This window comes from Ahaetulla prasina, chromosome 3 (assembly GCF_028640845.1).
Source record: "Ahaetulla prasina isolate Xishuangbanna chromosome 3, ASM2864084v1, whole genome shotgun sequence".
Taxonomy (NCBI): domain Eukaryota; kingdom Metazoa; phylum Chordata; class Lepidosauria; order Squamata; family Colubridae; genus Ahaetulla; species Ahaetulla prasina.
Genome location: NC_080541.1, coordinates 212,320,920 through 212,345,337, shown reverse-complemented (window position 1 = coordinate 212,345,337; position 24,418 = coordinate 212,320,920). Strand labels below are relative to the sequence as shown.

The 24,418-nt window shown below is 38.7% G+C and overlaps 1 protein-coding gene and 1 long non-coding RNA gene across 2 annotated transcripts in view; one reads left to right on the top strand and one right to left on the bottom strand.

Annotated features, from left to right (window-relative positions):
- The window catches only part of CIMIP1 (ciliary microtubule inner protein 1), a 559,204-nt gene that overhangs the window by 428,692 nt on the left and 106,094 nt on the right, over window positions 1-24,418 (bottom strand). The gene's annotated exons all lie outside the window — the stretch shown is intronic.
- The window catches only part of LOC131195650 (uncharacterized), a 70,806-nt gene continuing 65,043 nt past the window's right edge, over window positions 18,656-24,418 (top strand). The window contains exon 1 of the long non-coding RNA XR_009154521.1: window positions 18,656-18,731. This is a non-coding gene — a long non-coding RNA (uncharacterized LOC131195650). The remainder of the gene's footprint in view (window positions 18,732-24,418) is intronic.

The window sequence follows — 24,418 nt, the reverse complement described above, 5'->3', positions numbered from 1 at the left end:
AATATTAAATATAATCTCTCTTGCTCTCTCCCTCCCTCTCTCTTCCTCTCCCTCCCTCCCTCCCTGTTGTGGTCCACCAGCAGCCTGTGGAGCTGGCAATGGAGTCACACAGCAATGAGGCTGAGGAAGAACATGGGCCAGTCCTGGAGGCTGTGGAAAGCCCGGATGAGGGCTCTGCATCAGAAGCAGAGATGGGGCCAGGGCCATTGGGGAGTGATGTGTGGACTCCAGAGCTTCCGGAGGCTGACAGTAGTGAGGCAGAGGAACAGGAGGAGCCTGTTCCTAATGCATACATGAGAAGAGCTGCCAGAAGGCAAGAGTAGCTCAAGCAAAGAGGACAACTCGGGAGTAGGGCCAAGAGATCCTTAGCCCCTCCCATAAGGCTTAAAATACCAGCAACGGTGCTTGGGCTCTTCGCTGGAAAACAACGTTGATAGCATTGTCTTGCTGCATTTGTTTCTTATCGGCTTCTTCTGCTTTTGAACTTTTGCCAAGAAAGGACTTTGGCAGTTTGCCTAATTAAGACCAAGATTGTGATAAGACTGAGGAATTGTTTTGGGAGGAATTTGCTTCAATTTAGTTTGGACTATGCTGAGAATGAGTTAATTCTCAGCTCTTCTAATAAAGTTTGTTTGTTTTTAAACTGATTGAGTTTTCTATTACCTACTTGGGCATGGGTCACAACAGTCCTTCCCCCCCCCCCCCGTCATTATCTTCAGATCATTGGAATATTTGAAGACAAATTGTCACATTGAAAGTATTTGCCTTTGTGGATTTGTTATATTTTGTAGCATCTACTATCAAAAGCTCCCAAAAATAAGTTACAAACATAATGCATTAGTGTCAGTGGGGGCATTCCATGTATTTCATTGGTTTTACATTTATATTCTGCATTTTTCATTTTTAAATACAGCCAAAACTTCATTTCTATATCTGAAAGTTCTCTTCCTCCGTGATGTAAATTTTCTACAGATATACGTTAAGATAGTAGTTCCAGATAGATATATGATTATGTTGTTTTATCCTAAGTGCTGCATGGCAACTTTATTTGAGATGCAATTCTCAAAACTTTATTTGAGATGCAAATGAGAGCATATGAACCAAGACAAATTCCTTATGCGTCCAATCACACTTGGCCAATAAAATTCTATTCTATTCTATTCTATTCTATTCTATTCTATTCTGTTCTGTTCTGTTCTGTTCTGTTCTGTGCTGTGCTGTGCTGTGCTGTGCTGTGCTGTGCTGTGCTGTGCTGTGCTGTGCTGTGCTGTGCTGTGCTGTGCTATGCTATTCCTCTTCTGAGTGTCTGCTTTGAAACTTTTATCAATAATATTCTCATCCATTTTCCTCATTTCTGAAAAGAACAATACATTTCTATTAAGATCCATGAAGGAAGCAGCATGTTTGGATTAGAGAAAAATACTAATGGTCCAGACCAAAAAAAAAAAAATTACATCCAGGAGTTGCTGATGTCTCGCATGTTTCTTAATTTTAGGCTTCATGATGTTTTGGATATACATATGATCTATAACTGTATTTGACTTAAATGGGGGAGGCAAGGAAATTAAGTTGATTTTTAATGGAGGAAAAATCAACTCCAGGTTTTTAAAAATCAGCATAAAATTCTGAGAAAGCCATAAAGCTGTTGAAACACAGAAAAGTTTCTTCTCAGATGGTGAAACAAAGTACTTTTTGGTCCATCCATTCTATTCCCCAAGCTAACAAGTTGGATATTTAAATGTGTTTGAAATATCCTTCTTATTTCTTAGCATCATTAATGTACATAAAGCTTTCCCCAAGCAATAATTAAGAACAGCTTATCCTCTATAATTTGGAAGGGCTAGAAACAATAAAAAGAGGGGAAACCAGAATCACAAATAACATGGGATGCATTTGGTGAAATGCAATTGCAGACAGCAAGGGATGTATAGGGAATTAAGCCAAAGACATTATTGAGAAGATGATGTTTAGAGTAGAATTTGTGAGGAAATAAATTGTTTCAGGAAGTCTTGCTTTACAGCAGGGGTGTCAAACTGGCAGCCCACAGGCCGAATATGTCTCGCACAGGCCACGCCCACCCTGACTCTGCAAAGGCAAAAAATAAATAAATCTTGTGATACATCACGTGACACAATTGAGTTTGACACCCGTGCATTACAGGTATTCCTTGACTTATGACCATAACTGAGCTCAAATTATGGTCGTAGGTGAAATCATTTGTTAAGTGAATCACTACAGAACTGTGCCCAAAAATTATGACTTTTTTTTTTTTTTTTTTTTTTACATTTATACCCCGCCCTTCTCCGAAGACTCAGGGCGGCTTACAGTGTATAAGGCAGTTGGTAAGTGAATCACTGCTATTATAAATTTCATAAGTTGTGGACTGTGGACTACAGAAAATGTCCATAAATGCAAGCCAAAATGCCATCACATCACATGTGGCACATAGGCCACATAGGGGAAAGGCAGCTCTTGAAACTCCAGGGAAGTACCTGAGGATTGGAAAAGCACTGATGTGGTTCCCATCTTCAAGAAAAGGGAAAAAAACAGACCCAGGAAACTATAGACCACTCAACATAATATCAATACCTGGGAAAATTCTGGAAATAACAACAACAAAAACAACAATAACATGAACAACAATAATAAAATCGCACAAACTGATTACAAAGCTAGACACGACTGAGTTGCTTAATTAATCCACTGGTCATTATGTGAAAAATACGATTTGCCTGTAATGGGAACACAAAGTGGAAAAAGTTATAGGAAAATGAGAAGGTGAAGATCTTGTGGGACTTTTGAATGCAGACAGATCATCACTTGGAACACAACACACCAGATATCACAGTTGTGGAAAACCGAAACGTACAATTTATTGACATTGCGGTACCAGGAGATGCCACAGTCGAAGAAAAAGAACTGGAAAAAATCATGAAATATCATGACCTGGCCATCGAAACTACACGGATATGGATGAAACATGTAACAGTGATACCCATTGTCATTGGGGCACTTGGTACCATGTCCAAGAATTTTATAAGATACATCAACAAATTGCAACTTCCTGCAATAACACCAGCAGAACTGCAAAAAACTGCTACTTGGAACATCATATATCTGTTGTGTCTCGTCTGATCTCACCACAGCCGGGGCCTTCTTATCTGCTTCTGAACACGGAGGAATGTCCTAGTATGCCTCCCGGCCCCAGCCCTGGCTCCATGCCCAGACAGGCTGAAGAGGAGGAAGTATCTCCAGCCCCCAGCTCTGGCTCCATGCCCAGGCAAACGGAGCAACTAGACCCCTCCTCCACAGCATGTGAGCCTGAGGGAGGTCAATTGCCAACAGCTGCAGACTGGAGTGACCCTCGCGTCAGAAGACTTGATAGACGGAGGCAACAGAAGGAAGGGAGGGGCAGGCCTGGATAAGTGCTGAGTCATGGAGCCACACCCCATGGCCTATATAAAGGACCTGCTTTCTGGCATTCTCTGAGTCAGGCAAAGTCTAAACATATCTTGCTGAAGTCACTTTCTGGTCTCCTGCCTGCCCTGAGGACTTTGCTAGGACTTTGGCAGAGCTGCAGAGGCACGCCTGATTTGGATTTCCCTGACCCGGCCGTCAGCGGAGGAGTGGGACACGACAATATCTTAAGAAGGTACTTGGTTGATACCTAGGACACTGGCAGCAACCCGTATCAACCAATGGTATTTGTGATACATTTTTGAATGTTCAGTTGACTGAGTTTCATGTTTAATGAATAAAGTAAATAATAATAAAAAGCAAAGATACAAAATCCACTGACAATCCGAACTGCCGACTTTGCAGTGACAAAGTTGAAACTGTTTCACACTTAATATGTGAATGCAGCAAAATCGCACAAACTGATTACAAAGCTAGACATGATTGAGTTGCTAAATTAATCCACTGGTCATTATGTAAAAAATACAACATTCATGTATCCGAAAAGTCATGGGAGCACAAAGTGGAAAAAGTTATTGAAAATGAGACAGTGAAGATGTTGTGGAACTTTCGAATACAGATGGATCGTCATTTGGAACATAACACGCCAGATATCATGGTTGTTGAGGGCTGAAGCATACAGTTTATTGATATCATTGTACCAGGAGATGCCAGAGTTGAAGAAAAAGAACTGGAAAAAATCATGAAATATTGTGACCTGGCCATCGAAACTACACGGCTATGGATGAAACATGTAACAGTGATACCCATTGTCATTGGGGCACTTGGTACCATGTCCAAGAATTTTACAAAACACATCAAGAAATTGCAGCTTCCTGCAATAACACCAGCAGAACTGCAAAAAACTGTGTTACTCAAAACATCATATATTTTAAGATACTTGGTTGATACCTAGGATGCTGGCAGCAATCCGTATCAACCATTAGCACCAGTCAGTGGTATTTGTGATGCCTTTTTGCATGTTCAGTTGACTGAGTTTCATATTTAATGAATAAGGTATAATAATAATAATAATAATAATAATAATAATAATAATAATAATGATGATGATGATGATAATAATAACAACTAAAATAATGATAATAATAATGATTAAAAAAATAGATCTGAGAACATCTAGAAACAAATAAAGTTATAACTAGTAGCCAGGTTTGTTAAAAACAGGTCATGCCAAACTAGCTTTATTTCATTCTTTGATAAAATGACTAAATCAATAGATCAGCAAAATGCTGTGGACATAGTATACTTAGATTTCAGTAAGGCATTCCACAAAATAAACCACAACCTACCTCTTGGCAAAGTAGAAAAATATGGAATAGACAACATCACCACCAAATGGATTTGCAGCTGGCTGACAACCATACTCAACTAGTAATCCTTAATGGTAAATATTTACATGGAGGGAAGGAAGCAGTGGGGTACCACAAGGTTCCGTCTTAGGCCCGGGACTCTTCAATAACTTCATAAATTGTGGACTGTGGACTACAGAAAATGTCCATAAATGCAAGCCAAAATGCCATCACATCACATGTGGCACATAGGCCACATAGGGGAAAGGCAGCTCTTGAAACTCCAGGGAAGTACCTGAGGATTGGAAAAGGACTGATGTGGTTCCCATCTTCAAGAAAAGGGAAAAAAACAGACCCAGGAAACTATAGACCAATCAACATAATATCAATACCTGGGAAAATTCTGGAAATAACAACAACAAAAACAACAATAACATGAACAACAATAATAAAATCGCACAAACTGATTACAAAGCTAGACAGGACTGAGTTGCTTAATTAATCCACTGGTCATTATGTGAAAAATACGACTTGCCTGTATCCAAAAGGTAATGGGAACACAAAGTGGAAAAAGTTATAGCAAATGAGAAGGTGAAGATCTTGTGGGACTTTTGAATGCAGACAGATCATCACTTGGAACACAACACACCAGATATCACAGTTGTGGAAAACCGAAACGTACAATTTATTGACATTGCGGTACCAGGAGATGCCACAGTCGAAGAAAAAGAACTGGAAAAAATCATGAAATATCATGACCTGGCCATCAAAACTACACGGATATGGATGAAACATGTAACAGTGATACCCATTGTCATTGGGGCACTTGGTACCATGACCCTGGAGAGTTCCATTGTAACTTTAAACTAAGCTACCGGATATAAGTCAACGATTATCTATAGCCTGCAGCTTCTTCAAAACTGATCAAATAAGTTACATATATACAGTACATATCAGTAGGAGCTCAAAGTATTAAAAAATCTAGGTGTTTTCAGAATCCAGGGAACCTTGAGGAGAAATGGTTATATGGATGAATTCAATTCAGTTTAATATTCTGAATCAAGACCTAATGAGAAACAAGGGCAGAAAGACAATTGGGAGCAAGTTACTGAGTATTCAAAATAAGGGGGTGAGATTTCTTTAACTCGGTAAAAGTCTTCCACCAAATTATCTTCTAAATGCATTCTCATCTGTTCCTACTTTAATGAAATATAATGTTAAGTTTTTGACAGGGCTTTCAATTAATAAAAGAGGGAAGATAGGAAAAAGAAGGAAGGAAAGGGATCAAAAATACTTTTAAACAGTTATTGAATACAAGCAAGAGCTTCTCTTCAGCATATTGATATTGATCCAAATGTTCTCCTGAAACCAGTAATTTAAGTATATAGAATTTTTTTTAATTGAAAACATAAAATCTGGTTTTTATTTTCTCGAGTCAGAAAAGGGGAAATGTCTGTGCTTCTGCATATTCTGTAATAAACTTACTTCCAAGCAAAGGAACGTCATTGGAATAGTAAAATCCATAAAAGTCATTCATGATGTCTACTATAAAGTATTACAAATTCTACCTGCCTACCCACTTCAGAATGTTATGTATCCCTCATGAGCAGTCTTTTGGAAAGATGATCTAAAGTAGGCGATGAGTTTGTCTACTACAGGAAATAAAATTATTTCTGATTTTAGTCATGCCTTCTTGTTAACTTCAGTGAAACAATAGTTCATGTGCTAGCTGAAAAATAAAAAAGTTCCCAATGTTATTATATTTTCTAATAGTATAATTTCTAAGCCTCATTTTGAATGTTTATTCATACAACAATTACAAAAAATTACTCTCGTGAAAGAGAACCTCTTTTGTTGACAGAAGAACATCCCTTCCAATAATCATACCATAATCCTGGTAAGACTTAGAATATGGAAAACCAACATAGATTTCTATTCAGTACAGGTTAGTCCATCATGAGTCAAGGACAGAGGTCTTCAAACTTTTATTTATTTTATTTATTTTATTTATTTATTTTGTCACAACAGTATAAGCATAAGCATGAAAATAACTATATAATATATAAGCATATATATATAAGCATAAGTATGTAATAACTATATTATTGGATATAATGAAAGGAAACAATAGGACAGGAACGGTAGGCACATTTGTGCTCTTATGCACGCCCCTTACAGACCTCTTAGGAATACGGTGAGGTCAATAGTAGACAGTTTTTGGTTAAAACTTTGGGGATTTTGAGAAGAGACCACAGAGTCAGGTAGTGTGTTCCAAGTATTAATAACTCTGTGTTACAGAAGTCATATTTTCTGCAATCAAGATTGAAGCGATTGATATTTAGCTTGAATCTATTTTTTGCTCTTATAATATTGCGATTGAAGCTGAAGTAGTCTTTTATAGGAAGGACATTGCAGTAGATGATTCTATGAGTTAAACACAGGTCCTGCCGAAGGTGGCGGAGTTCTAAATTTTCTAAACCCAAGATTTCAAGTCTGGTGGCATAAGGTATTTTGTTGTATTCAGAGGAGTGGAGAACTCTTCTTGTAAAATATTTCTGGACACGCTCAATTGTATTGATGTCTGAAATGTGGTATGGGTTTCAGACAGGCGAGCTGTATTCAAGAATTGGTCTAGCAAACATTTTATAAGCTCTGGTTAGTAGTGTAGTGTTTCTGGAGAAGAAGCTACGTAAGATTAGGTTTACAACTCTTAAAGCCTTTTTTGCGATGTAGTTGCAGTGGGCTTTGGCACTTAGATCATTGGATATGAAAACTCCAAGGTCTTTAACAGAGTGGGGGTCATCTGTAAGGTAATGTCCATCGAGTTTGTATTTAGTATTTAGATTCTTTTTTCCAATGTGTAAGACAGAGCATTTGCTGGTTGAGATTTGGAGTTGCCAAGTTTTTATTTATTTATTTTATTTATTTTATTATTTATTAATCGAATTTGTATACCGCCCTTCTCCCGAAGGACTCAGGGTGGTTCACAGCCTATTTAAAAGCACAATATAATATAGTTTAAAAACAATATAAAATTTATATAATTTATGGCCAAAATACTAAAAACTAACAATAAAATAAAACTAAAACCCCATTAAAACTAGATTTTTTAAGCTAGCCCTGCTCGATGGAATAAAAGAGTCTTCAGCTCATGGCGGAAAGTCTGGAGGTCAGGGAGTTGTCGAAGCTCCGGAGGCAACTCATTCCAGAGGGCAGGAGCCCCCACAGAGAAGGCCCTCCCCCTGGGGGCCTTTTGACCATTCTGACACAAAGTCAAGGTCTTTTTGAAGGGTAGCTTTATGATTTGTGGACTTCAATTCCCTGGGAGTTGAAGTCCACAAGTCTTAAAGCTGCCAAGTTTGAAGACCTCTGGTCAAGGATATAGGTTGGCAGAGAATTTGGTGGTATACAGAGTGGTATACAGAGTCTAAGAATAACAACAAAATAAGGTCTAATTGTCAATAAGAACTTTGCATCTCTCTCAACATCAGGAGGAGGAGGAGAATAAAGAAGTTTGGATAGTGGAAGTTGCAGTACTTGGAGGCAGCAGAAGAGGAGTGAAAGAACTGGAGAAGATAAGAAAATACAATAACCTGCAAATAGAAGTAGAAACAGCTGTGACAAAAGAAAGAAAAGATAATACCAATTGTAATAGCTGCCTTCTGTGCAATCCCAAATTAACTAGAGCACCACCTGAACACCATTAGCACTGAGAAAATCACCACCAGTCAATTGCAAAAGGCAGCTTTACTTGGAACAGCTTACATTCTGGAACAATACCTTTAATACCATCAAAAAAGAATATTTGCCTATCTCAGATCTTTGGGAAGATTTGATAGGAGGATAAAAATGCCAAGTCCAGTTAAACCTCTGGATGACTGTGTGATGAACCACAACAGCTACACCTTTACCTATCTTCCTCTATTCAAAACTCTGCAAAAATGCCACTTTTTTTGTGAGAGAGATGTTTGAAAGAAAATAAACATTTTCAGAAGTCTACATAGGAGCAAAAGTACATATTAGGATGCTTGCATTAAAAAAAAAATCCCCTTTCTTATGCAGGATGAATTTACATCAGAAAAATAGCATACTTTCAAGCCAGCAAGGTTTTTTTTGGTTTTTTGTGGTGGACAATGAGATTCTGATTTTTTCTGGTAGGCATAGAACTGAAATTAAGTAGAAAATAGGAAATATTTATCTCCACTACATTCGTTTGTCTTTTATTTGCATAGTTTCCCAAATCATGACAGGTCAAGTTCATTAGAAGCATTTTTGAAGATCAGACTTTTGTGGGCAGACAGGTATATCACATTGACCACAATGCTATTTTCAGAATAATTATTTCAATCAGTAATCCTTGCAATTCTTATTAGTTGCAGCTCTGGCCATCTTCCCTTGGTTGACTAAAAGCATCATTGTAGCATTTCCACAGCTATTGTTGAGATGATTTGAAGTCTGTCCATATTACTAAATAGTTGGTTTTAAATTGGGGTTTTAGTGATTTTAAATTTTTAAATTTTTTAAATTATCGGCCGTTTATTAATAGTTTCTTTTAATTTCTTTTAATTGTATATATTCTGTATTTTATTCCGGCTGTACACCGCCCTGAGTCCTTCGGGAGAAGGGCGGTATAAAAATCTAATAAAATAAATAAAAATAAATAAATAAATAAAATACCACTATTTTGATGCAATGATGGTTGGATGCCTCTAAAGATGCTATATGTTGCTAATGGGGAAAGGATCTAATGTCTGCATTTTGGTCTTTATAGTGTGCTTTCTCGTCCTCAAGGTTGAGCTCAACAATTAGTTCAATATCATTTTATATACCTTGATTTGTTTCATTTGTCATATCAGATGTCCCTCCAAGCCCTTTAGCTTCTTTCAGCTGAAGCTGTGCAATGTTACAGCAGCATTGCTGGCAGTAGATGAAAAGAATGTATTTCAGCATTTGTGGTTTGCCTATTGCATTCTGCAGATGCTTTGGCAACATTGATTTGACACTGTGAACCTCATAGAAACATCTTATGTCTGGTGTTTTGGAGCTCTAGGCTAAACTGTCAGCACGGCACTTATTTTTGCATGGAAACTTCGTTCCTGGGTTTGCTTGGTAGATGATCCGTTTAAGGAGAACATTTTATCCATTGATCTGAAACTATCTGTCTTCTCCTTCTGGAGCATACATAATTTGCATTTATTTCAACTATGCCAATAAAAACCGGTGAGGTGTTTGTCAGTCATACCAAGGTTTAAATCAAGAGGATCCTAATCGGAGTTGAGTATACCACTGAGCTATGGGCAGATGGATATTAAATACATTAAATAATCTTTGGTACTGAGCCTGGAGGCCGTGATTTTTGAGATTTACCATTGTTGGAATACTTCAAACATATTCAAACAGATATTTAACAGGCAATCATCAATGAAAAACTAATTTGCTACATTATCAGCTAAAAATACATCCAGCTAGCCATCTTCCATAGTTGGAAGATGAAAGTTAATATTTGAATTCTTTCACGTTTTGGAACATTGCTTAATGACAACCTGCCCAGTATTAGCATACAGCTCAATTTGTCCTTATCAACACAGATAAATAAAATGAATATTTAAAACATGTAATAATCTTGAAGAAAACAAAACTGTACATATACAAGTGGGTTAATATTGAGGAGTAGATGGGTTTTGAAGGCCCTAGCAAGGTCTATCACTGATATCAACAGGGTTTTTTATTTTTTTCCACCATAGAAATAAAATGTCCCATAATGGCCTAAAGCAGGGGTCTCCAACCTTGGTCCCTTTAAGACTTGTGGACTTCAACTCCCAGAGTCCCTCAGCCAGCAGGCTGAGGAACTCTGGGAGTTGAAGTCCACAAGTCTTAAAGGGACCAAGGTTGGAGACCCCTGGCCTAAAGCAGAGATGTCCAGCCTTGGCAACTTTAAGATTTGTGGTCTTTAATGCCAGCTGGGGAATTCTGGGACTTGAAGTCCCCAGGTCGTAAAGTTGCCAAGATTGGACACTCCTGGCCTAAAACACGAATGTAATTGGAGGCATGACAGCTAATAAAAAGGTGGGTAGGTTGCAATTATTCCACATATAGTGTAGCAGTGATGTGCATTGCCTCTATTGAATAATAGAAATACCTCATCCTTTTAAAGCTGGAGCCAGCCCCGAGGGAATCAGTAAAGATGCAGAAGTCAGTGCCAACATGGTTATCATCACGTCACAGACCACGCAACAACAACAAAAAGGAAAATGGGCTACAAATATTACTACGAAACTAAGCTATTCAGAAGATGATCTCTCTATTTTGAATGTTTAAAATTTTCAAAAATGTAATCCATCCAGTTTTATGTCATTCTCTGCATCTCTTCATGCAAGTCAGTAAGATAGAGGTGCCAAGTTTCAACTTCACTTCATTCCTACATCCATTTGTTGACAAATTATTGATGAGCACTCTCTATGGTTTTCAAACCATCTGTGGATTCCCTTAAGTGTGATGGTATTTACTTCACACCTAAGTAGTCTTGGGGTACCTTGTCAAATATATCACTGAAATCAAAATATATCACATCTACATACATTTTCAAGTCTATGATTGAAGTTGCCCAGACAAAAATGTTGTAAATTAATCTGACAAGGCTTAATAAATCCATACTGATTTAAATACTGGTAATAATTATGTGGTCTTCAAGATCCTTATAGACTGATCATTTCATGGTTTGTTCAAGAACAGTGCTTGGACTTCAAGAATTTCCCAACTGCTTGTGGGGATTGAAGTCCACACTCATTAAAGTCAGTGAGGTTGAGGAACACAGATCTAAAATCTTCCCAAATAGTGATTTCAAACTAAGTCACGTGGTAGTTCTCTGGCTCTTTTGTTTATTTCTTTCTGAAAACAGTTGAGGGGAGTTCTGTCTTCCAGGGTTCCTCAAAGATAACACATAAGGATTATAAACTGTACCATGAACAGCACCAATAAAATGAACAAGATAAGCCAAAATCCAATCTATCCAGAAGGTCTGTAGAAAAGAGTAATATGTTTTCATTAGGTACAATAGGCTGTGGTAGTTGAATATGTTTGGCATGAAAACCAATTTGCTCGAGTGGTTAAGACACCAGGCTAGAAACCAGGAGACTGTGAGTTCAAGTCCCACCCGAGGCATGAAAAACCAGCTGGGTGACTTTTGGGCCAGTCAAGCTCTCTCAGCCTGACCCACCTCACTATGTTGTTGTTGTGGGAAAAATAGGAAGAGGAGGGAATATTGGGTATGTTTGCCGCCTTGAGCTATTTCTAAAAATAATAATGGCAGAATATAAGTACATAAAATGAGTAAAAATGTCTATAATGCTACCATTTCCTACTACTTTTTGCTATATTTGTTCCTGCTACTACTACTATTTCTTGCTTGTCATTACCATTCTCTGTTGTTGCCTTTGTCATAAATTTTAAATAAGACTTTAGAGCAGGGGTGTCCAAACTTGGCCCCTTGAAGAGTGATGGACTTCAACTCCCAGAATTCCCCAGCCAGCATGAGCTATAAATACGAGCAAGTTGCTGGCTGGGGAATTCTGGGAGTTGAAGTCCACCACTCTTCAAAGGGCCAAGTTTGGACATCCCTGCTTTAGAGAGTCAGGAAGACTATCATGACTCAAATATACAGGCGTGGCCTGCAGAAAAAGCTACTTAATTTTATAATTTATTCGGAGCAGACATATATTCCTCTTTACAGCATTGACACTGATGACATTACATACATACACACAACTAATGATGGTTTATCAAGGGCAGTCCAATCTTGACCATCAATTGCATCTCTCCTGCATTGTCACCCACCTACCTGCCTTTTTTCAATCCACAGTTTTTGTAGTTCCCAAGGTTATCTCTAGGTGGCAGAATAACATTTTACCTTCATCTTTTTTTTTTCCTTAGAAGAATAAAATCCGAAGGGGGGAGGGGAGATTGAGTAAGACATTTTAGAGTAGGGGTCTCCAACTTTGGTCCCTTTAAGACTTGTGGACTTCAACTCCTGAGGAACTCTGGGAATTGTAGTCCACAAGTCTTAAAGGGACCAAGGTTGGAGACCCCTGTTTTAGAGCAGGAGTCTCCAACCTTGGCAACTTTAAGACTTGTGGACCTCAACTCCCAGAATTCTCAGCTTTGCTGGTTGAGGACTTCTGGGAGCTGAAGTCCACAAGTCTTAAAGTTGCCAAGGTTGGAGACCCCTGTTTTAGAGGCATGACCTACATTATATTATTAACTCCACCCAGCTCACTCCTGGGACTGAAATCGAAACCAGTGTAGACCATTTTTGTAATCAGAGGCAGATGCAGCAAACTAGCAACAACCTTGTATATCACAATTCCAATTCCAGTACCAGTTCAAGGAGACATTTTCATTTATCAATGAAAAATAACACCAATAAAAAGAACTGGAGAAGTGCTATCCATATACAGGGGCTGTAGAAACAGAATTTTCTTCAAGGCATGCTTGAAAAGTTCCTCAGAGGTCCACAAAACACTTTATTGGAAGGCATTTCTACAGCCTGGCCTATAAAATGTCTTCTTTCCTCACTTGGCAGACTTCTGACACTATCTAGAGCAGGGGTCTCCAACCTTAGCAACTTTAAGACTTGTGGACTTCAACTCCTGAGGAACTCTGAGAGTTGTAGTCTACAAGTCTTAAAGTTGCCAAGGTTGGAGACCCCTGCTCTAGAGAATGTGCTTAATATTTGAGAAAAGTTCTGGAATTAGTTATTAAATAAATGGATTTGCTGCAATTTCCAGAATTCCCTTCCAGCTCATCCTTTTTTCCCCCCAGTCAACATTCAATGGCTATTTAATATTTTATTACCCTCTCACATCTCATTCTTTCTCTTACCTTTATTATTGCAATAGGATTTTTTTTTAAGGGAAGAGGGTGCATCCTACTCCATTGATAAAACAGAGATTCAAAAAGAAATAACTTTGGTTTCACTCAGTTTCTAATTTTTCTAGTCTGATGAATTTCATTAGTCTGTCTACATTAGTACGTCTCAATCTTGGCAGCTTGAAGATGCATGGACTTCAGGTCCCAGAATTCCTCAGCTGGGTATGTTTGTTTGTTTGTTTTTGTCAGGATGGCTTGGTTTTTGAAAACCAAAAGTCATAAGAAGTCTGATTGCACCTTTTTTTACTAAAAAAAAAAAAGGTTTAAAATAAAATCTGCCAGTTTGAAATGTCCCACCAGACTCCCCTGCATTTACGTTTCCATAGCCTCCTACAATGTGTCCAGTGGTGGGCTGCAACCAGTTTAACAACCAGTTCTGTGAGTGTGTGCTTTGCGCGTGCACACAGGGTTCACACGAGTGCTTAACGAGCTTGTGCACAGTGTCCAAAATACAGCAATTTGAAGCTCAGCTGCTTACCTTCTAAGGCAGCGCAGTAAGTAGAACAGCAGAGGTGTGGAAATCAGATGTGCCGCACGAATCAGCTGAGCCAGAAAGGAAATATAGGACAGGATAGGGTGGAGGCTGGTGGGTGGTGCCAGCTGATTGTCGGAACTACCAATTCTCCCGAACTGGCAGCAGCCCACCACTGAAGGTGTCCATGCAGAAAATCTGAAATATCAGCTGCCGAGGAATTACATGGGAGAAGGTTCTCATTCTCCTATCCAGAATTGTGAGGTTTCTCCATGTATTTTGCTGCCCATTATGAGTCCTTTCTCTGATCAGGCAAGCTGTTATGTTCTTAGGTTCTTCATATGGCTCCTGAGTTCTACATTGGTTTAATTTAATTTATATTTTAAGGCATTCCCTGGAAAGTTTCCAAAATAAATGATCAGCTGAAACAAAAGATCTGTTGAGCAAGGAAACCTTTGTTCCTCTCTCACACTGTTAGACGCCATGAGCATATGGACCAATTTATAATGGGAAGAAACCATTTATTTTACCTACATGTTTTGCACACTTTACACGTTGCTTCAATCAGCAGGCGACTTAAGTGACTTAATTTATTTAAATTAAAAAAGGAAGAGCAGAAAACATGATGTGTTGCTTCTATCTTGAGAGCAGGGCTTTTGAGATGGTCAAACAATTCTAGAGAATTATGGTGTTGAATAGTTTGACCAATACTTTGGATGAACTTGTGGTGTGTCGTAGTCCTAGATGGTATTTTGCATATTCAATTTAGATTTATAACTTTGATCCATAACCTGGGCTGGATCCAGATATTAGCATATTTATGTCTGAATTGATTGGACTCAAGATTAGTAATTATTATGACCTGACCTATTCGCTTCAAGAAGACTCATAATTAAGTAATAATTAACAGTAGCTAAGATGTATAGGAGAGCTAGTTATAGACACAGGCAACCCAAATAGGACTGAGGGTTATGGAAGATTCCTAGATTCGTTCGTGGGTCGAGTGGGATTTCTTTTCTTTTCTTATTTTGCATTTTAGAAATTCAGCGCTGCAGAAATGCCCTCTGTAAAATAAGGAAGCACTGTTGATATAATGAGTCTTCGGAGAAGGGCGGGGTATAAATGTAAACAAAAAAAAAATCGTCTTTAAAAAGGTTTTCAGGTGGATGCTAAGTTGATTTGGCAAAGCTTTTTTTTTTTTTGAAAAAAAAAAAAGGAAAATTGTTACCTGAATACTCATTTGAAATGCTTTGGGGGCATGTGTGACTCTTACCATTCATAGTGAATACATTGATAGGTCTAGTGGGGTAGTTTATTTGTTCCTATCCATTAAAAAGGCCCCTGCAGCTATCTGCAGAGGTTTGGCATTCTATTATTAGTGCTCCAGAAAGTATGAGAAGAATTCATTGGTTAAAAAAAAAGTCTAAAGCTTATTTAGTGGGACTTTTCCTATATCAGAAAAACATTCACAGTCTGAAGTTCTTACCCTTACCTAAATCCTAATTAATACGGTTGCTTTTTAACTCTTTGTGATTTAAAATTTAAAGCATGTAAGGCATACTTATTTTTATTGGTACACAGCAGTGATGTGTTTCTACCGGTTCGCCCCGGTTCGGACGAACCAGTAGTGGCGGCTGTGGGAGGTTCCGCCCACCCACACGGATGTCATCATGGATGCTCTGTGCATGCATAGAAGCGCCACGCACGAGCACTCCTGATTTCGAACCGGTAGCGAAGGTAAGTGGAACCCACTTCTGATATACAGTAAGGACAATATTAGAGCTTTATGAAATTGGGTTTTGTATTTTGGATCAGAATTCAGAGTGGGGGGAAAAATTCATGCTTTTGGCAAACTCAGTTATGGAAAAAAGAAATGGAATGACTTCCCTGCTGCTAACTTTTAATGTTTAACAACAGAGTAAGACCTAATGAAATCTGAATAGCTAAGAGCCAGTTTGGTGTAGGGGTTAAGTTGATGGTCTAGAAACCAGGAGACTGAATTTTAGGCCTCCATTAGGCATGAAAGCTGTCTGGGTCACTTTGAGCCAGTTCCTTGGTCAGCAAGCTTAGTATTAGGTATATTCACAGCCTTGAAAACCTTTGATAAGGCAGTATAAAAGTGTAACAATTATGATTTTCTTGTATGTTAGAGCCAGGGGTGGGCTTCAAAAATTTTGACAAGGGTTCTCTGCCTGGTTGCTGGGTGGGCGTGGCCATGTGGGCATGGCCTAGTTGTCCTCCTGCACCATGGCAGGGTTGGGGGCGTTTTGCCCTCCCCAGGCTCCAGAGGCTTTCCTTGAACCTCCGGGAGGGCAAAAACAGGCTCCCGAGGCCCTCTGGAGGCCAGAAACAGGCCCGTTTCCAGTCTTCCTGAACTTTCCAGTCTTCCTGAACTTGCCCGTTTTTTGCCCTCACCGAGCCTCTGCGCGCCCTGCACTTACCTGCATCCAAAATGGGCTGTGTGGGGACTCCTGGGAGGTGCAGTGTGGGTTGGGTGGGTCAGCCAGGAGTGGGATTTGGGGGTTCTCTGAACTGCTCAGAATCTTAGCTAGAGGTTCTCCTGAACCCCTGCGAGCTCCTAGTAGCCCACCCCTGGTTAGAGCCATTTCCACATGGGAACTTCATAGACCTTTGGAACTGGTTCTGGATCATCTGGAGTTCATGTCAACGGGGGTGATAACTTTGTCCTTCAGAGGCAGAAGAAGCCAAGATGATTCCCTGTCCTTGTTTTGCTCCTGTTCAATGAGGAATGAGGAAAATAGCAGGACATCAAAAGAGAGTGGTGAAAGAACCCTGGAATTCTTTGTTTTCAGGGAAACTGAAGTTGAGCGTCTTAGGCTTTGAAAAAGTATATTTTAATAACCTTGCAGCAATGATCATTAAGATTCCGTTGCAAAAGAAGCTAATGGGGGGGAAAGAGATCATGGTGGGAATTTTCCTAAAAAAACCTCAAGAAATTAAAAAGTACAATTGCAAACAATTCTAATAAGAAAAATAAAGGGACAGCAGAATAAACCAGTGTGGCTGCATTAAAAATAGCAAAAAATAAATAAAATCTGATAATAAAAAAAGAGCATATTATTACAGATAGAAAGGGGAATACGTTACAAAGAAAGAGCGCAGACAGGAGGTATAATGTCCAAAAGCATTTGGAAGACATCGTAGGCAATAATCTGTCTTTTTTTCTTTGGCAGCAAAACATGTCCCATACTTTAGAGATATTTTTCATTCACAGAAGGGAGTAAAGGGAGACCTCTGATGCAATTGTAAAGTAACTATTATGCAAGATTTAAAGTTGAGCTAAATCAACCAATGTTCATATTAATGATGGAAATCAAACTAAACTATCAAAAATTTAAACATGGCCCCAGATTTAATTGCTACATTCTGTTGAACTCAGTGCAAGAAGAAATACTGCAGGAATGATTGATTTTCATGGAGAAGATATTTTTCTGGAGTGCCAATCTCACCATTTCTCCTAATGGTTGAAGAACTTCTGTGCTTTTCTTGAAGTGGATTGTTGCAAAATATTGTCCCAACTTTCAGCTGTTGACCAATGACTGAGTCCTTTGATAAGTTACTTTCAGAGTACAGATAACACACAGATTTGGAACTCAAGAGTTATTACCCAAAGCAATGTTCCATTCTGAACCCAAGAGTAATTACCCAAAGCAAATGTGAAACAAGAATTAGGGGGCACTTTCATGAATTTGTGTTAAATAGCTCAAGGAATTAACATCAACCTATGTTCCAAAGTACCTGGAGGTACAAAGGCAGGACAAGAAGCAATGGATGGAAAGTAATTAAGGAGAGAAGCAACCTAGAACTAAGGAGAAATTGCCTGTTAGAACAATTAATCAGTGGAATAACTTGCCTCCAGAAGTTATACATGAATGGTCCAACACTGGAAGTTTTTAGAAGATGTTTAATAACCATTTGTCTGAAGTGATGTAGGGTTTCCTGCCTAAGCAGTGGGTTGGATTAGAAGACCTCCATGGTCCCTTCCAACTCTGTTATTCTGTTATATTACAAAGGCAAATTGAAGGCATTTTAAAAAATTTCTATGAAAATGCCAAGGAATATCTGTGTAATAGATATGATTTCCCTGAAAACAATTATCAGGTCCAAGTGTCCATAATTCATAAAGACCGTGTCTTCTAAAAGAAAAGTTGTCATGCAGAGCTGTCTTGCAAACTAAACAAAACTGATTTGGCTATACTGTATGTGGAATTTGGCATTGTGGAGTCTGTTGTTAGTTTTCCCAAATAGCTGAAGTTGCCAGACAGAAGAGGAACTATATCTCAAATTGTCACCAAGTGCCAAGTGCCAAGACTTCATTAAAGAATACAAAGATGATCAACTCCTACACTTTTTCTGCAGCATGCAGCAATTCTCACACATAATTTTTGTTCCAGTGCTAACCACTGCTCGGAGAAATGAGCGAAACAGATTGGAAATGGGAACACTGAATGCAAAACTCTAAATCTGCCTCAAGTTTTCAGAAAAATGCAAAGATATGTACAACTTTTTTTCAGGCAATTAAAAAAACAACTGCTGGATTGTGCCAGGTAAGAGCATAAATGTCAAAAGTAGCCTATGTAGAATGAGGAATATATATCTAATATTTCTCTGTATTGGTGTAGGCTTTTAAAAAATTGAGGTACATTTAAATGTAAAAAAAAAAAAATCCTCATGTTTTTTTCTATATATAATGTCTTCTTTCTTAAGTTGTTCTAATTACTTTAATGACACATAATGGATTTAACTGGAAAAATGGTAATCTGAGTGTGTCTTGTGACCACAAAAATGCAGATGGTTGTGGGGATAGGGAGGGCAAGTTGTAACTCCAAAGAGTATAGCAATAACATTTAGCAATAGCACTTAGATTTATATACCGCTTCATAGTGCTTTTTCAGCCCTCTCCAAGCGGTTTACAGAATCCCTAAATAGTCCCTAAATCCCCATAGTCCCTAAATGATGGCTTTAAACCCAATTAGCATGACTGAGCTGCTAGATCCATCAGGAAGAAGTTGTGAGAAGGTTAGTATCTGCCTGGCTAAGCAGGATGATCAGACACAGCCAGTGCTGAGTATGTTGTAGTCAGTTGTCCCTGATTCCCATGGAACCATTATGTTCATTCACACCTCTCATACATATATAGCAAGCATATATATTATAGGTTTCTCTTATAATATATATATGCATGGTATGTATAGATGAGAGGTGTGAATGACTTATTGATTTATTTGCACCTCGGGAGGTTTTAGCTGAATTGGTTTTGATGTTAAAATGCTAAAGCCTTAACATTTTCAAGCAAAGTGTCGTTTGAACTACACTTTTGTGCCAAGAGGTAATGAGAGTGTAATTGTGCCTAAACCGCTACAAAGTGTTTTCAAGAATAGGGAGGCTGGTACTCTTCAATATTGCAAACAAATCACAGCTTTCCAGTAGGCAGATAAAATACCCACTAGCCTCATTGGAATATTCATGCCTTTAATTAGAGAATCCTTTATAATGTTCCTTCATTCCAGTGCAGAAAAATGAAGAAAGTTGCAACAGTGATATGGGATATAAAATGCTACATGGCCCACCCACTTATAATTATTTTTTTAAATGATCAATATAATAGGCAGTGTGGTTTCAGGCTTAAAAGGTCCTAGTGGGCATGATGTAAGTATACTCGAGCAAGAAAGTTTACAATATAATTTAGCATGCACCGTGATGCAGCAAGAAAAACACTGTATGCACAGTGTGTGTCACAATGATGTGTGCATGTTAATATACATTTATTTTATTTATTTATTTTTATTTATTTATTTTTATTTATTTTATTTTGTCACAACAATATATGTAGGAATCATACAAAAGATTATATAGTATATAAACATATATGAGTAAATATAAGGAGGTATAAGCATATATATAGAAAGAAGAAAAGAAAAACAATAGGACAGGAACGGTAGGCACGTTTGTGCGCTTATGCACGCCCCTTATGGTCCTCTTAGGAATGGGGTGAGGTCAATAGTAGAAAGTTTTTGGATAAAACTTTTAGGATTGTGGGAAGAGACCACAGAGTCAGGTAAAGTATTCCAAGCACTGATGATTCTGTTACAGAAGTCATATTTTCTGCAATCTAGATTAAAGCGGTTGACATTAAGTTTAAATCTATTAGTTGCTCTAGTATTATTGCAATTAAAGCTGAAGTAGTCTTTAACAGGAAGGACATTACAATAGATGATTCTGTGAGTTAAGCTTAGGTCTTGTTGAAGGCGACTGAGTTCCAAGTTTTCTAAGCCTAGGATTTCGAGTCTGGTGGGATAGGGTATTCTATTGTTTTCAGAGGAATGGAGAACTCTTCTTGTAAAATATTTCTGGACACGTTCAATTGTATTGATGTCAGAGATGTGGTGAGGGTTCCAAACAGGCGAGCTGTATTCTAGAATTGGTCTAGCAAATGTTTTATATGCTCTGGTTAGTAGTGTGGTGTTTTTGGAAAAGAAGCTACGCAAAATTAGGTTTACAACTCTTAGAGCTTTTTTTGCTATGTAGTTGCAGTGGGCTTTGGCACTTAGATCATTTGACATGAAAACTCCAAGGTCTTTAACGGGATGGGGGTCGTCTGTAAGATAATGTCCATCTAGTATGTACTTAGTTTTTGGGTTCTTTTTTCCTATATGTAAGACTGAGCATTTGCTGGTTGAAATTTGGAGCTGCCAATTTTTAGACCAAGCGGTTAGATGATCAAGGTCGTTTTGAATGATAGAAGTATTGTCTGTGATGTTAAATAGTTTGACATCATCAGCAAAGAGAACACAATTACTTGAGATATGGTCACAAAGATCATTAATGTATAGTATAAAGAGTGTTGGTCCAAGAACGCTGCCTTGAGGAACGCCACTCTTGACAGGAACAGGATTTGATAAAGCATTGCCAATTTTGACCACTTGTTGTCTGTTAGACAGAAAAGCAGATATCCATTTGTGGAGGGGCCCTGAGATGCCATAGGATATTAGTTTTAGGAGAAGTTTATCGTGTACTACTGAGTCAAAAGCTTTGCAGAAGTCTATGTAGATTGCATCTATTGATTTGCCTTGATCAAGATTTGAAGTCCATATGTTTTTGCAGTGGAGAAGTTGTAAGTTACATGATAATTTTTTTCTGAAACCAAATTGTTTGTTGGAGAGTAGGTTGTTTGTTTCTAAGTGTGAGGTAATGGATTGGTTGATGATAGATTCCATGACTTTGCAGGTGACGCAGCAAAGGGAGATCGGTCTTTAGTTTTCAATTAAGCTGGGGTCTCCTTTTTTGAAGATAGGGATGACTGTGGCTAGTGACCAAAGTTTGGGAAGAGAACTGGTAGTGAAAGCTTTATCAAAGATAATACTTAGGGGTTCTGCTATATTAATGGAAAGTTTTTTTAAGAAGTATGCACACAGTCCATCGGGTCCAATAGATAGCGATGGTTTTAAGTTGTGAAGAGCTTTTCCAACGTTGTCTTCTGTGAAATCTATATGAATTAAATCATCATAATCATTGCTGGTACGTTTGTGGAATGTCGGATATGTGTTATCGGAGTTAACAAAAACTGAGCCAAAGAAAATCTCAAGATCACGTGAAGTGTTAAAACCACTTGGAATATTGCATCCAGTTTTGGTCACCACAATGTAAAAAAGATGTTGAGACTCTAGAAAGAGTGCAGAGAAGAGCAAGAAAGATGATTAAGGGACTGGAGGCTAAAACATATAAAGAACAGTTGCTGGGACTGGGTATGTGTAGTCTGATGAAAAGAAGGACTAGGGGTTGCATGATAGCAGTGTTCCAATATCTCAGGGGCTGCCATAAAGAAGAGGGAGTAAAGCTATTCTCCAAAGCACCTGAGGGCAGGACAAGAAGCAATGGGTGGAAACTAATCAAGGAGAGAAGCAACTTAGAACTGAGGAGAAATTTCCTGAGAGTTAGAACAATTAATCAGTGGAACAACTTGCCTCCAGAAGTTGTGAATGCTCCAACACTGGAAGTTTTTAAGAAGATGTTGGATAACCTTTTGTCTGAAGTGGTGTAGGGTTTCCTGCCTAATCAGGGGGTTGGACTAGAAGACCTCCAAGGTCTCTGTTATTCTATTCTAGTTGATGGGAGGCAGACCACATATTTGTAGTGAAACTGGGCTCTGGGGGCACATCTGACACATTGAGTAATACTGCCCTAACTGTATGTGTCCTGTGTGTGACTAAAGCTAGCAAGCTGTACTACTCCTTCTCTATACGACTAAAGATATTACGGCTGTGTCAGAAGTGAATGCAAAAGAAAATCTGTTGCTACTCTCTTTCTGACTTGGGCCGCCACCTTCTCCCAGTGTGGTCAACCATATTAAATTTCCCAGCGCAGTCTGGATGTCACAGCTGCACATCTCCTTCCTTGGAGCATTATAATTATTGACCTTCACAGCATCCTTTTGAGGAAGGAAGGTCAGTCTACTATTATTCCAGGTTCACGGGATAATGACGTTTCACCCACTGTAGGTACTTCTGAGCCAAGATCCAGAGGAACATTTCCAATGACCTATGTTATAGTTCAAAGCAGGGTACCTGAGCGGGTGTCTGCACAGGAAGAGGCGCACACCCTGTGGTTCCCCTTTGCCTCCACATGGCTGCAAACATTCCATATATACATATTCGTCCTGTCATGAGACCCTTTTTTGTTTTTTTCAGATCAAGGCAAATAAACATAGGTAATATGGGATGATTGTCTGCCTCAGCAGTTCCTTTTATCTGATTTTTTTTCACCCCACCGCAATATGTTTTCAGAAAACTGAAGGCTGCTCTTCCCTTGTAGTATTTCTCTTAGCATCATTCGGAGAGAGCTGTCTGTTTATTGCCCACAGATTAAATCTGCTACCGTTCATATAAATTTACTTAGTTCCAACTGTCAGTTTTACTACTGATCTATATAATCAGTAGATTAACTGATAAAGGGCAGCTTTCTTAGCAATCTCTTGCTTTCTTAAAAGAGGAAAGTTTTACAATCTCCTTGGCAGATTGTAAGACCTGCAGTATGTCCCCAATGGTCTCGTTTTAAGAAAATAATTAATCTTTCCTATTTTCTGTTTCCTAAGCATCTTTTTCTAGGTAGTGTACTGCTGAACTCTTAACTTTTTCTTCTCTTCTGTCAACCTCTCTTCCCATTTCTTTACCGTTTTCTTCTTTCCTATTAAAGCTGTTCTTACTTTGCCTTGCTCTTCCCTTTCAGAAGTGGTGTGTGTACGTGTGTGTGTGTATAAGTACCTGCTGGTTTTCCTGTGTTGTGGTCTACCAGCAGCCCATGGAGCTAGAAGTGGAGTCGGACAGTGGGGAGGCTGGGGAGGAACATGGGCCAGTCCTGGAGTCAGGAGAAGGCCCAGATGAGGGTTCTGCACTGGAGGCAGAGATGGGGCCAGGGCCATCTGGGAGTGATACGCGGACACTGGAGCCTCCAGAGGCAGACAGCAGGAGAGTCAGAGGAACAGGAGGAGCCTGTTGCTGGTGCACACATGCAAAGAGCTTCCAGAAGGCAAGAACAGCTAAAGCAAAAAGGATGACTTGGGAGTAAGGCCAGGAGATGATTGGCCCCTCCCATAAGGCTTAAAAGAGCAGCAAAGGCTCTTGGGCTCTTTGTAGGAAAACAACGTTGCTAAATCTGCTTTGAGTCGGTGTCTCTTGTTTCTGAACTTCGTGGGGCTTTGACAAGAAAGGCCTTTGGCAGGGTACCAAAGAAGAGAAAGGTTTGTGATAAGCCCAAAGGATTTTTTCTGAAGGACTTGTTTTAGAATTAATTTGGACTAAGCTGAGAATGAAGTAATTCTCAGCTGTGATAATAGAAATATGTTTGTTTAGGACTGATTGTGTCTGGTAATAACTACTTGGGGCCTATGTCACAACACCCTAGTTTTGTGTAACACCTACTGAATAGAACTTAAATGGTTATAAGTTGCCTTATATCTGGTCTGGATGTCCATAGACGGAGTATTTCAGAAGCCTCTCCCATCATTGCTGACTTGTGTTTTTACCTGTATGTACTAAGATAAATGAAAGAATCACAAAATTGGAAAGATATTCTGAAGTCACCTGGTGCTCAACATCCCATCCACCTTTTATGAAGAACTTATAATGCATGTTTGCATGCTAAAGGAGTCAGGTTTATAAAATTTATGTTGTTGCAAAATTAATGAATTTGTGTCAACTTGTTCAAAATCTTTGATGATATTGTTTGAGTGTTTAAT